At 47.5% G+C, this 13,148-nt stretch overlaps 2 non-coding genes across 2 annotated transcripts; both read left to right on the plus strand.

Moving 5' to 3' along the window:
- The first annotated feature begins 707 nt into the window (after positions 1–707).
- trnastop-uca (transfer RNA opal suppressor (anticodon UCA)) lies at positions 708–794 on the plus strand. The gene has a single exon. It is a non-coding gene; the product is annotated as a tRNA-Sec (tRNA).
- A 10,029-nt stretch (positions 795–10,823) lies between these two features.
- On the plus strand, positions 10,824–10,910 carry trnastop-uca (transfer RNA opal suppressor (anticodon UCA)). The gene has a single exon. It is a non-coding gene; the product is annotated as a tRNA-Sec (tRNA).
- Positions 10,911–13,148: the final 2,238 nt, after the last annotated feature.

Genomic DNA, 13,148 nt, shown 5'->3' on the forward strand with positions numbered 1-13,148 from the left:
TGGCCCTTACGGCTAAAGGGATCAAGGGGTGTGGAGTTAAAGCATGAAAGGGGTACTGAGGTGAATGATCAGCCATGATCTTATTGAATGGTGGTCCAGGCTCGAAGGGCCGAATGGCCTACTCCTGCATCTATTTGCTATGTTGCTATGAAGGTCGCCATCGCAGCCTGTTACAGGCATTTACACTTGGCACACAACATGGCCTCATAGTCCAACCAAAGGTCCAGGGGTAACCTATGACCCAACCTAGTAGACATAGAATGACACATCATTTTACAGCTCAGAAACAGGCCATTCGGCCCAATCGGTCTGTAGAATCGTCGGCTTGGCGGCATGGGATCATGCGACAGTTTCGGTCCTAACCTCAGGGTGCAATTATCAGCAGATTCCAGGAAGCTCAGTCTGAGTGAGGATTTCTGTATCCTGGAGGATGCTGGGCTCTCCAAGGGCGGTGTCCTAAAGCAATCAATGAAAGGCCGAAGATCATTAATAATATGCAAACTAATCTGCATAGTCAATCTTGTCAGGCTTTGATTAAAATTAATGGGGTTATTTTTGCCATGTTGTCAATGTATGGATACGGTGTGATGTTAATCTGAATATAAAACTGCGAAGTAGTTGAACGACACTGATAATCTACTCAGCCTGAATATAACATGTTACATCTTTCTGTGTTTTATACAGGCCTGTCCCGGTGTTAGTTTATTGTCTGGATGAGTCTCAGTGGTCTGGGATGCAGGTTTCAAACCTGTAACTGTCTAACGACAGAGTGATTCAATTCCACCTTTCAGGTGCAGTGTGAGTGATGATTAATGGATCTGTAGGCAGTTATTTTTAAATAGTTGGTGTATCCACTTGCCTCGATAAAGTGAAGTCATTTCTATTGGTGTAATAATCCATAACATGGGGGCATAATCTTAAAATTTCACGCAGGCAATTCCAGAGTGAGATCAGGAAGTGATTTATCAAACACAATGGTTTGTGGAAATCTGGAATTCACATCCTTCCACCTGCCAAACGGGTGTGAATGTTGGGCCAGTTGGAGCTTTGAAGACTGAGATCGCTAGAATTTTGTTAGGTAACGGTACAAAGGGATATGAAACAAAGGTGGGTTAATGGAGTTGAAGTACAGATCAGACATGATCTATTTGAATGGCAGTACAGGCTCGAGGGGCTGAATGGCCCACTGCTGTTACTAATTGTGGCTGCAGAAATACGTCACAAAGGTTATAATGCCTGTTTCCATCTCCTATTTCCACCTCCGTAACTTTGCCCGCCTCCGCCCCGCCTCAGCTCTTCTGCTGCTGAAACCCTCTCCTTGCTTTTATTACCTCATCCAAGACTTGACAACTCCAATGCATGCCTGGCTGGCTTCGCACATTCTACCAGACATAAACTTAAGGTTGTGCAAAGCTTGGCAGCCCGATTCCTATATCACACCAAGTCCCGCTCACACATCACCCCTGTGCTCACTGACCTTCATTGGTACCCGGTTAAACAATGCCTCGATTTCAAAATGTTCATCCTTGTTTATAAATCCCTCCATGGCCTCTCCCTCCCTATCTCTGTAGTCTCTCTCAGGCCCAGAACACCACGAGATGTCTGCGCTCCTCAAATTCTTCCCTGTTGAGCATCCCTGATTATAATCACTCAACCATCGGTATCCTTCTACTGTCTAGGCCCAAAGTTCTGGAACTCCGTCCCTAAAACTCTCCACCTCTCTACCTCTCTTATCTTCTTTAAGACACACCCTAAAAATTACCTCATTTAACCAAGCTTTTGGTCATCTGCTGTAATTTCTTCTTGCGTGGCTTGGTGTCAAATTTATCTATTTGATCTTCTAACACTGTTGTGACGTGCCGTGGGACGTTTTACTGCGTTAAAGGCACTATATAAATAAAAGCTGTTGTTGTTGTTTCACTTACAATGCAAACATCTGCAGTTCAGCTACCAGTGTTCGCAATGATCTGCAAGAGGTTTATGTGGGTAATGTGGGATGTGGGCAATCTGCCTGTGGTACAGTCGGATCTTCCTGGTATCCCTGTCTGGCCTGTTCTATCATTCTGAAAGAGTGAGGACCACGGAATGTGACTGGCCTTTGAAGCCCATTATAAATTAACATCCTGCCCACACTGTGTGCGACTGAGTCGGTCACCGATACAATCACTGAGGAGACGTTCAGCGTTCAGTTGAAGGCTCTGCACGTTCTGGGATGGAATATCGCGCATTGCTTTTTCCAAAGTTCTGAAACATGATTTGATGAAATGCTCCCTCTCACTCTAAGCCGGAGGGATTTCATTTTTTCTGCAATGGCAGCATTTGACATTGAAAGATACAACAGCACCTCCAATAACAAGTACGAGGGTCTCGTGGACTTCTTTGTCGCTGAGATTGAGACCATCCGTTCAGCTGCCCCAACAAGCAGTAATTCCTCTCAGGCTCGGTGCTAACCCTGAACCTGCTTCATACTCTGGCTTACCGCATATCTCCCCTCAGGCTCTCACTGAGTTCATCTTGTCCATGGAAGCCACCCACTACTCCCCTGACCTCTTTCCCGCTAAACTGCGGACCACCCAACTTCCCTTCCTGGACACCATGCTAGCTGACATTGTACCCTCTCCTCAGGTACTGTCCCCCTCCCTTTCAAAAGCACCACCGTCATCACTCCTCAAATAAACAACCCTCGGCCCTTCTGTCCTTGCAAGCTACTGCCCCATCTCCACCTTTCCTCCAAAATTCCTGTTGATGCACACCCAGTGGAAAGTTTGTCCAAGGTTCCTGTTTCAAGGTCTGCATTCAATGGCTTTCACCCGTGAGCAGTAGGTGAGATATCACAACTGGCACCACAGTCAGTGTCTCACCCACACATCAGACAGAAGAAGGACATTAGCTTGGATGATATGGAGTCTGTAAGGTGGAGCTGCTGAATACCAAATGGCTGAAAACGCTAGTGGGAGTTGTGTACAGACCACCAAATAGTAGTAGTGAGGTTGGGGACAGCTTCAAACAAGAAATTAGGGATGCATGCAATAAAGATACAGCAGTTATCATGGGCGACTTTAATCTGCATATAGATTGGGCTCACCAAACTTGTAGTAATACGGTGGAGGAGGATTTCCTGGAGTGTATTAGGGATGGTTTTCTTGACCAATATATCAAGGAACCAACTAGAGGGCTGGCCATCCTACACTGGGTAATGTGTAATGAGAAAGGACTAATTAGCAATCTTGTTGTGCGAGGCCCCTTGGGGAGGAGTGACCATAATATGGTAGAATTCTTTATTAAGATGCAGAGTGACACAGTTAATTCAGAGACTAGGGTCCTGAACTTAAGGAAAGGTAACTTTGATGGTATGAGACGTGAATTGGCTAGAATAGACTGGCGAGTGATACTTAAAGTGTTGACGGTGGATAGGCAATGGCAAACATTTAAAGATAACATGCATGAACTTTAACAATTGTACATCCCTGTCTGGAGTAAAAATAAAATGGTGAAGGTGGCTCAACCGTGGTTAACAAGGGAAATTAAGGATAGTGTTAAATCCAAGGAAGAGGCAGATAAATTGGCCAGAAAAAGCAGCAAACCTGAGGACTGGGAGAAATTTAGAATTCAGCAGAGGGGGACAAAGGGTTTAATTAGGAGGGGGAAAATAGAGTATGAGAGGAAGCTTGCTGGGAACATAAAAACTGACTGCAAAAGCTTCTATAGATATGTGAAGAGAAAAAGGTTAATGAAGGCAAACGTAGGTCCCTTGCAGTCAGATTCAGGTGAATTTATAATGGGGAATGAAGAAATGGCAGACCAGTTGAACAAATACTTTGGTTCTGTCTTCATGAAGAAAGGCACAAATAACCTTCGGGAAATATTAGGGGACCGAGGGTCTAGTAAGAAGGATGAACTGAAGGAAATCCTTATTAGGCGGGAAATTGTGTCAGGGAAATTGATGGGATTGAAGGTCGATAAATCCCCAGGGCCTGATAGTCTGCATCCCAGAGTACTTAAGGAAGTGGCCCTAGAAATAGTGGATGCATTGGTGATCATTTTCTAACAGTCTATCGACTCTGGATCAGTTCCTATGGACTGAAGCGTAGCCAATGTAACACTACTTTTTAAAAAAGGAGGGAAAGAGAAAACGTGAAATTATAGACCGTTTAGCCTGACATCAGTCGTGGGGAAAATGTTGTAATCAATTATGAAAGATGAAATAACAGCGCATTTGTAAAGCAGTGACAGGATCGGTCCAAGTCAGCATGGATTTACGAAAGGGAAATTATGCTTGACAAATCTTCTGGAATTTTGTGGGGATGTAACTCGTAGAGTGGACAAGATAGAGCCAATGGATGTGGTGTATTTGGACTTTCAAAAGGCTTTTGACAAGGTCCCACACAAGAGATTAGTGTGCAAAATTAAAGCACATAGTATTGGGGGTAATGTACTGACGTGGATAGAGAACTGGTTAGCAAACAGGAAGCAGAGAGTCAGGATAAACGGGTCCTTTTCAGAATTGCAGGCAGTGACTAGTGGGGTACCGCAGGGCTCAGTGCTGGACCCCAGCTATTTACAACATACATTAATGATTTAGATGAAGGAATTGAGTGTAATATCTCCAAGTTTGCAGATGACAATAAGCTGGGTGGCGGTTCGAGCTGTGAGGAGGACACTAAGAGGCTGCAGGCTCACTTGTAGAGGTTAGGTGAGTGGGCAAATGCATGGCAGATGCAGTATAATGTGGATAAATGTGAGGTCATCCACTTTGATGGTAAAAACAAGAAGGCAGAATATTATCTGAATGGCGGCAAATTCGGAAAAGGGGAGGTGCAACGAGACCTGGGTGTCATGGTACATCAGTCATTGAAAGTTGCCATGCAGGTACAGCAGGTGTTGAAGAAGGCAAATGGAATGTTGGCCTTCATAGCTATGGGATTTGAGTGTAGGAGCAGGGAGGTCTTACTGCAGTTGTACAGGACCTTGGTGAGGCCACACCTGGAATATTGTGTTCAGGTTTGGTTACCTAATCTGAGGAAGGACGTTTTTGCTATTGAGCGAGTGCAGTGAAGGTTCTCCAGACTAATTCCCGGGATGTCAGGATTGACATATGAGGTGGTCTGTATTCACTGGAGTTTAGAAGGATGAGAGGGGATCTCATAGAAACATATAAAATCCTGACGGGACTGGACACGTCAGATACAGGAAGAATGTTACCGTAGTTGGGAAGTCCAGAACCAGGGAACACAGTCTAAGGATAAGGGGTAAGCCATTTAGGACTGAGCTGAGGAGAAACTTCTTCACCTGTGGAATTTTCTACCGCAGTGAGTTGTTGATGCCAGTTCATTGGATATATTCAAGAGGGAATTAGAGATGACTCTTACGGCTAAAGGGATCAAGGGGTATGGAGAGAAAGCATGAAAGTGGTACTGAGGTGAATGATCAGCCATGATCTTATTGAATGGTGATGCAGGTTCGAAGGGCCGAATGGCCTAATCCTGCACCTATTTTCTATGTTTCTGTCGTGTCCTTACACCTTACTATAGAATCACATCAGGCATGTACTGCAGACAAGGTCACGACGTGGCCTGATCCTTTATTCCCAGAAGTACTGACCCTGCGTGGGACCTCCCTTATATACCTGGATGACCAGGTGAGGAGTGTCTCCCACAAGTTCACCACCTGTGGTCAAGGTGTGCATTTCTCAGGTGTATACAGTGTACAGTGTTGTTACATAAAGGTTACAGTTATGTGAAGGTTACAAACATGACATCACCTCCCCCCAACGTCTTTGGGTCAAAGATTGAGTCTTTCAGGCGGTCAACATTCTCTCGTAGAGCGCCGCAGTTGGGGCTCTGGTGGTTAAGCCTTGGCATGTGTCTCTTTTTCCTGAGGTGATTCCGGCCTGTCCGGGCTGGCCGCAGGGACTGTGCATGCTGGTGAATGTCCTTGTTGCTCGTTCACTGGCAGTGGTGTGGGTAACATCTCATGGTCTTCCTCAGGTACCTCAGTGTCCATGCTGAACCTTTTCTTTACTTGGTCCAGATGTTTGCGGCATATCTGCCCATTGTTAAGTCTAACCACTATGACCCTATTCCCCTTTTTGCCAATTACAGTACCCTCAAGCCACTTGGTTCCCAAAGCATGATTGAGAACGAATACAAGGTCATCGATTTCTATGCTTCTCCCCACTGAGTTGCAATCATGGCACTCGATTTGGGACTGGCGCTTGCCCTCAACAATGTCTGACAGGGCTGGATGAATGAGGGACAGCCGGGTTTTAAGCGTGCATTTCATGAATAGTTCCGCGGGCGGCAATCCCGTGAGCGAATGCGGACGGGACCTATAGGCCAGCAGGAGGCGCGATAGGTGGTACTGAAGGGAGGATCCTTGAATCCGGAGCATGCCCTGTTTTATGATTTGAACCGCATGTTCTGCCTGGCTATTGGAAGCTTGCTTGAACGGTACTGTCCTGACGTATTTGATACCATTACCCAACATAAACTCCTGGAAATCATAGCCAGTGAAACACGGGCCACTGTCGCTAACCAGGATGTCCGGCAATCCGTGAGTCGCAAAGACTGTACGCAGACTCTCCACAGTGGTGGATGTTGTGCACAAATTCAAAATGATGCACTCGGTCCATTTCGAGCATGCATCGACAACAATCAGGAACATTTTTCCCATGAACGGGCCCGCGTCGTCTACGTGAATACGTGACCATGGCCTGGTGGGCCAGGGCCACGGGCTGAGTGGGGCCTCCCTGGGGGCATTTCCCAGCTGAGCACACGTCGTGCCCCTGCGAACCCAGTGTTCCAGGTCTGAGTCAATTCCCGGCCACCATACATGTGACCGGGCAATGGCCTTCATTAGCACGATGCCTGGGTGCTCGCTGTGGAGTTCCCTGATGAATACTTCTCTTCCTTTCTGGGGCATCACTACCCGGCTGCCCCATAGCAGGCAGTCGGCTTGGATGGAGAGCTCGTCTATCCGTCTCTGAAGCGGTCTGACCTCATCAGGGCACGCTCCGTGTGCGGGCGCCCAATCCCCAGTCAGGACACATTTCTTTATCAGGGATAGGAGGGGATCTCTGTTGGTCCAGATTTGGATCTGACGGGCTGTGAGGGGGAGCCTGTGGTGTCGAAAGCATCAACGGCCATGACCATCGCCGCGCTTTGCTCTGACTCCCCGTCAGTGGTCGCCAGTGGGAGCCTGCTGAGCGCGTCAGCGCAATTTTCGGTGCCTGGCCGGTGCTTTATGGTGTAGTCATACGCAGCCAGCGTGAGAGCCCTCCGCTGTATGCGAGCTGACGCATTGGCATTGATAGCCTTGTTGTCGAAAACAGGGATGTTAACTGCTTGTGGTCCGTTTCTAACTCGAACCTTCTGCCAAAAAGGTACTGGTGCATCTTTTTCACCCCATAGACACATGCAAGTGCTTCCTTTTCAACCATCCCGTATCCCCGTTCTGCCTGGGAGAGCGACCTGGAGGCATAAGCCACAGGTTGGAATTGGCCCTCATCATTACTCTGCTGCAACACGCACCCAACCCCATAGGATGATGCATTACACATAAAACCAGTTTCTTACAGGGGTTGTACAAGGTCAACAGCTTGTTAGAACAAAGCAGGTTCCGCGCCCAATTGAAAGCCCGTTCTTGACCGTCCCCCCAAAACCATTCATAACCCTTACGCAGGAGCACGTGTAGCAGCTCCAACAATGTGCTTAAGTTCGGCAGAAAGTTCCCGAAGTCGTTCAAGAGTCCCAGGAATGACCGCAACTCCGATGTGTTGCCAGGCCTGGGCGCACGACGGATCGCCTCCGTTTTGGATTCGGTCGGCCGGATCCCGTCTGCGGCAACCCTCCTGCCCAAAAACTCGACCGCTTGGGCCAAAAACACACACTTGGACTTCTTTAGTCGCAAGCCTACCCGGTCCAGTTGGCGAAGCACCTCCTCCAGGTTGTGGAGGTGTTCCTCGATGTCTCGACCTGTGATTAGGGTGTCATCTTGGAGTACAATTGTTCCAGGAATGGATTTGAGCAAGCTTTCTATGTTCCTCTGGAAGATAGCGGCCGCTGAATGAATGCCAAATGGACACCTGTTGTAAACAAATAGCCCCTTGTGCGTAGTGATGGTGGTCAGAAGCTTGGATTCTTCAGCCAGTTCCTGAGTCATGTCGGCTGAAGTGAGGTCCAACTTAGTGAACAGCTTGCCACCTGCCAGTGTGACAAAAAGATCCTCCGCTCTTGGAAGCGGGTATTGGTCCTGTAGTGACACTCGGTTGATGGTGGCCTTGTAGTCACCACAATTCCTGACCGAGCCATCCGATTTAAGGACAGGAACGATGGGGCTTGCCCAATCACTGAATTCAACAGGCGACATTATGCCCTCTCTTAGCAGCCTGTCCAATTCTCTCACTCATCACATACGGCATGTCTCTGGCTTTGTGGTGCACTGGTCTGGCGTTTGGGGTGATGCGTATCACTACTTTGGTGTCCTTAAAAGTCCCGACACCTGGTTGAAAAAGTGACTCGAATTTCTGTAGGACCTGTGAGCATGAACTTCGCTCCACAGATGAAATGGCATGCACATCCCCCCATTTCCAGTTCATCTCGGCTAACCAGCTCCTCCCCAAGAGCGCAGGACCATTCCCCGGGACAATCCAGAGTGGCAGCCGGTTCTCCGATCCATTGTGTGTGATCACCAAGTTTGCACTGCCTAGCACTGGGATGATCTCTCTGGTGTACATCCGTAACTGCGTGTCAATGCGTTCCAGTTTGGGCCTGTTAGCTTTGAGTGGCCATAGTTTTTCAAATTGTTGGACACTCATAAGTGACTGGCTGGCTCCTGTGTCCAGCTCCATGCGTACCGGGATGTCATTTAATAGGACTTTCATTATCATAGGTGGCGTTTTGGTATACGTGTTGTGGATGTCTACCACATGAACCCGCTGGACTTCAGCGTCCATAGCTTTGCCCCAAGCATCAACCTGCCTTGCTGATCCCTCGTCTGGTTCCTCTGCCTCATAAACTAGCCTTGCTACTGGATTTCTGCACATTCTGGCCAAATGTCCACTGAAGTTACAGTTTCTACAGATAAATTGTTGAAACCTACAGGTTTTCGCAGCATGTCTGCCACCGCACCTGCAGCATGAGCTGAGATTGTTTTGAACAAAGGAACTGTTACCAGGTATTCCTCTCTGATCGTTTCTTTGATTACTCCTGAGCAATATGTTGGGGAGTATCAATGGTCCCATCCCGGGAGGCATTGTCCCTTGTGATGGCGTGAATTGCCGATCCCCCTGCCATTATCTCTGTTGCTGGCCCACCCGAGAGTCTGCTGCTACCTGGGCGGTGTCAAATTGCCCTTGCCTGCCTGTGGGGTTCTGAGTCACGTTTACAATGTTAACTCCCTGTTCCATCGCCGCGTTGGAACCACGGCTGTGCATGTAAATTATCTTGGTCTCCTCTTCCCCTGCTATGAAGGTCTGAGCTATCAACGCTGCCCTATCCAAAGTCAAGTCCTTGGTCTCGATAAGCTTGCTATCCCGGCATGACCAATGCCCTCAATGAAGAAATCCCTAATGTCTCCCCGCTGCAGGCTTCTGTGAACTTACAGAGTCTGGCCAAACGCCAAAGGTCTGCAACGAAGTCCGATATGCTTTGTCCATCCCGACGCCATTGTGTATAGAACCGGTGCCGTGCCATGTGTATACTGCTCGCTGGTTTGAGGTGCTCACCGATCAGTGTGCTGAGCTCTTCAAAGGACTTGCCCGCCGGCTTCTTGGGTGCGAGCAGGTCTTTCATTAGTGCATATGTCTTGGCTCCACAGCTGGCCAGTAGATGCGCCCTCTGCTTGTCAGTCGCTTCCTCTCCCAGCCAGTCCTTCGTGACAAAGCTCTGCTGGAACCTCTCAACGAAATCGTCCCAGTCCTCACCAACACAGTACAGTTCCTCTGTGCTACCGGTGGCCATCTTCATGAGTCGTTGATTCCCGTTTCTCGTCGCGAAATATAGTGTCCTCACACCTTACTATAGAATCACACAAGGCATGTATTGCAGACAAGTTCACTACGTGACCTGAACCTTTATTCCCAGGACCAAGAAGTGCTGACCCTGCGTGGGACCTCCCTTTATATACCTGGATGACCAGGTGAGGAGTGTCTCCTACAAGTTCACCCCCTGTGGTCAAGGTGTGCATTTCTCAGGTGTATACAGTGTACAGTGTTGTTACATAAAGGTTACAGTTATGTGAAGGTTACAAACATGACAGTTTCTATGAATGTCGCCATCGCAATCTGTTACAGGCATTTACACTTGGCACACAACATGGCCTCATGGTCCAACCAAAGGTTCGGGGGTAACCTATGACCCAACCGAGTAGACATAGAATGACACATCATTTTACAGCACAGAAACAGGCCATTCGGCCCAATCGGTCTATAGAATCGTCGGCTTGGCGGTATGGGATCATGCGACAGTTTCGGTCCTAACCTCAGGGTGCAATTATCAGCAGATTGCAGGAAGCTCAGTCTGAGTGAGGATTTCTGTATCCCGGAGGATGCTGGGCTCTCCAAGGGCTGCGTCCTCAATCAATCAATGAAAGACCGAAGAACATTAATAATATGCAACCTAATCTGCATAGTCACTCCTGTCAGGCTTTGATAAAAAATAGATGGTTTTATTTTTGCTATGTTCTCACTGTATGGATACGCTGTGATGTAAATCTGAATCTAAAACTGGGAAGTAGTTGAGCGACACTGATAATCTACTCACCCTGAATCTAATGTGTTACATCTTTCTGTGTTTTATATAAGCCTGTCCCGGTGATAGTTGATTGTCTGGATGAGTCTCAGTGGTCTAGGATGCAGGCTTCAAACCTGTAGCTGTCTAGTGACCGAGTGGTTTAATTCCACATTTCAGGCGGAGTGTGTGTGATGATTAATGGATCTGTAGGTAGTTATTTTAAAATAGTCCTAATATCCACTCACCTCGATAAAGTCAAGTAATGTGGGGGCACAATCTTAAAATTTGTCCCAAGCTATTTCGGAATGACATCTGAAAGTGATTTATCAAACACAATGGTTTGTGGAAATCTGTAATTCACACCCTTCCACCTGCCAAAGGCTGTGAATGTTGGGCCAGTTGGAGTTTTAAAGACTGAGATCGATATATTGAGGTAAAGTTACAAAGGCACATGGACCAAAGGTGGGTTAATGGAGTTGAGGTACAGATCATCCATCATCGAATGGAATGGTGGTACAGGCTCGAGGGGCTGAATGGTCCACTGCTGTTACTAATTGTGGCTGCAGAAATAAGTCACAAAGGTTATAATATCTCTTTCACTTACAGTGCGAACATCTGCAGTTCAGTTACCAGTGTTCGCAATGATCTGCAAGAGGTTTATTGGGTAATGGGGGATGTGGGCAATCGGCCTGTGGTGTAGTCGGAGCCCCCTGGTATCCCTGTCTAGCCTGTTCTATCATTCTGAAAGAGTGAGGACCACGGAATGTGACTGGCCTTTAAAGCCCATTATAAATTAACATCCTGCCCACACTGTGTGCGACTGAGTCTGTCACCGATACAAATACTGAGGAGACGTTCAGCGTTCAGTTGAAGGCTCTGCACGTTCTGGGATGGAATATCGCGCACTGCTCTTGCCAAAGTTCTGAAACATAATTTGATGAAAGGCTCCCTCTCACTCTAAGCCGGAGGGACTTCATTTTTTCTGCAATGGCAGAATATGACATGGAAAGATACAACATCACCTCCAATAACAAGTACGAGGGGCTCGTGGATTTCTTTGTCACTAAGATTGAGACCACCCGTTCAGCTGCCCCTGCTGTATCCCCCCTTCCCTTGCCCACCAAGCAGTAATTCCTCTCAGGCTCTGTGCTAACCCTGAACCTGCTTCATTCTCTGGCTTCCCGTGTATCTCCCCTCAGGCCCTGTCTGAGTTCATCTTCTCCATGGAACTCACCCCCTGCTCCCCTGACCTCATTTTGGTTGAACTGTGGACCACCCAACTTCCCTTCCTGGACACCATGCTAGCTAACATTGTACCCTCTCCTCAGGTACTGTCCCTCTCCCTTTCAAAACCAGCAACATCATCACCTCCTCAACTAACCAACCCTCGGCCCTTCTGCCCTTGCAAGCTACTGCCCCATCTCCACCCTTCCTCCAACATTCCTCTTGATGCACTCCCAATGGAAAGTTTATCAAAGTTTCATGTTTCAAGGACTGCATTCAATGACTTTCACCCGTGAGCAGCAGGTGAGTTATCACAACTACCACACAGTCAGTGTCTCACCCACACATCAGACAGAGGCGAGATGTTAAGATCTCCATCGCAACCTGTTATAGGCATTTACACTTGGCACACAATATGGCCTCATAGTCCAACGAAAGGTTCAGGGATAACCTATGACCGAACCTAGTAGACGTAGAATGACACATCATTTTACAGCACAGAAACAGGCCATTCGGCCCAATCAGCCTGAGTTTGCTGACGATACAATGATGGGAGGAAGGGTAATGTGTGAGGAGGACATAAAGGGGCTGCAGGAGGACATAGACAGTGAATGGGCAAAAATTTGGCAGATGGAGTATAATGTTGGAAAGTGTGAGGTTATGCACTTTGGCAGAAAAAATCAAAAAGCAAGTTACTATTTAAATGGAGATAGATTGCAAAGTGCTGCAGTACAATGGGACCTGGGGTACTTGTGCATGAAACACAAAAGGATAGCATGCAGGTACAGCAAGTGATCAGGAAGGGCAAAGGAACATTGGCCTTTATTGCAAAGGGGATGGAGTATAAAAGCAGGGAAGTCTTGTTACAGCTGTATAGGGTATTGGTGAGGCCACACCTGGAGTACTGCATGCAGTTTTGGTTTCCATATTTACGAAAGGATATACTTGCTGTGGAGGCAGTTCGGAGAAGGTTCACTCGGTTGATCCCGGGGATGAGGGATTTGACTTATGAAGAAAAGTCATAAGTCTAATTGAAGAATTAGGTTGGGCCCCTATTCATTGGAATTCAGAAGAATGAGAAGTGATCTGAAAGAAATGTATAAGATTAGGAGGGGGCTTTACAAGGTGGATGCAGAGAGGATGTTTCCACTGATGGGGAGACTAGAACTAGAGGGCACGATCTTAGAATAAGGG

Source organism: Pristiophorus japonicus, chromosome 19 (genome assembly GCF_044704955.1).
Source record: "Pristiophorus japonicus isolate sPriJap1 chromosome 19, sPriJap1.hap1, whole genome shotgun sequence".
Lineage (NCBI taxonomy): Eukaryota > Metazoa > Chordata > Chondrichthyes > Pristiophoridae > Pristiophorus > Pristiophorus japonicus.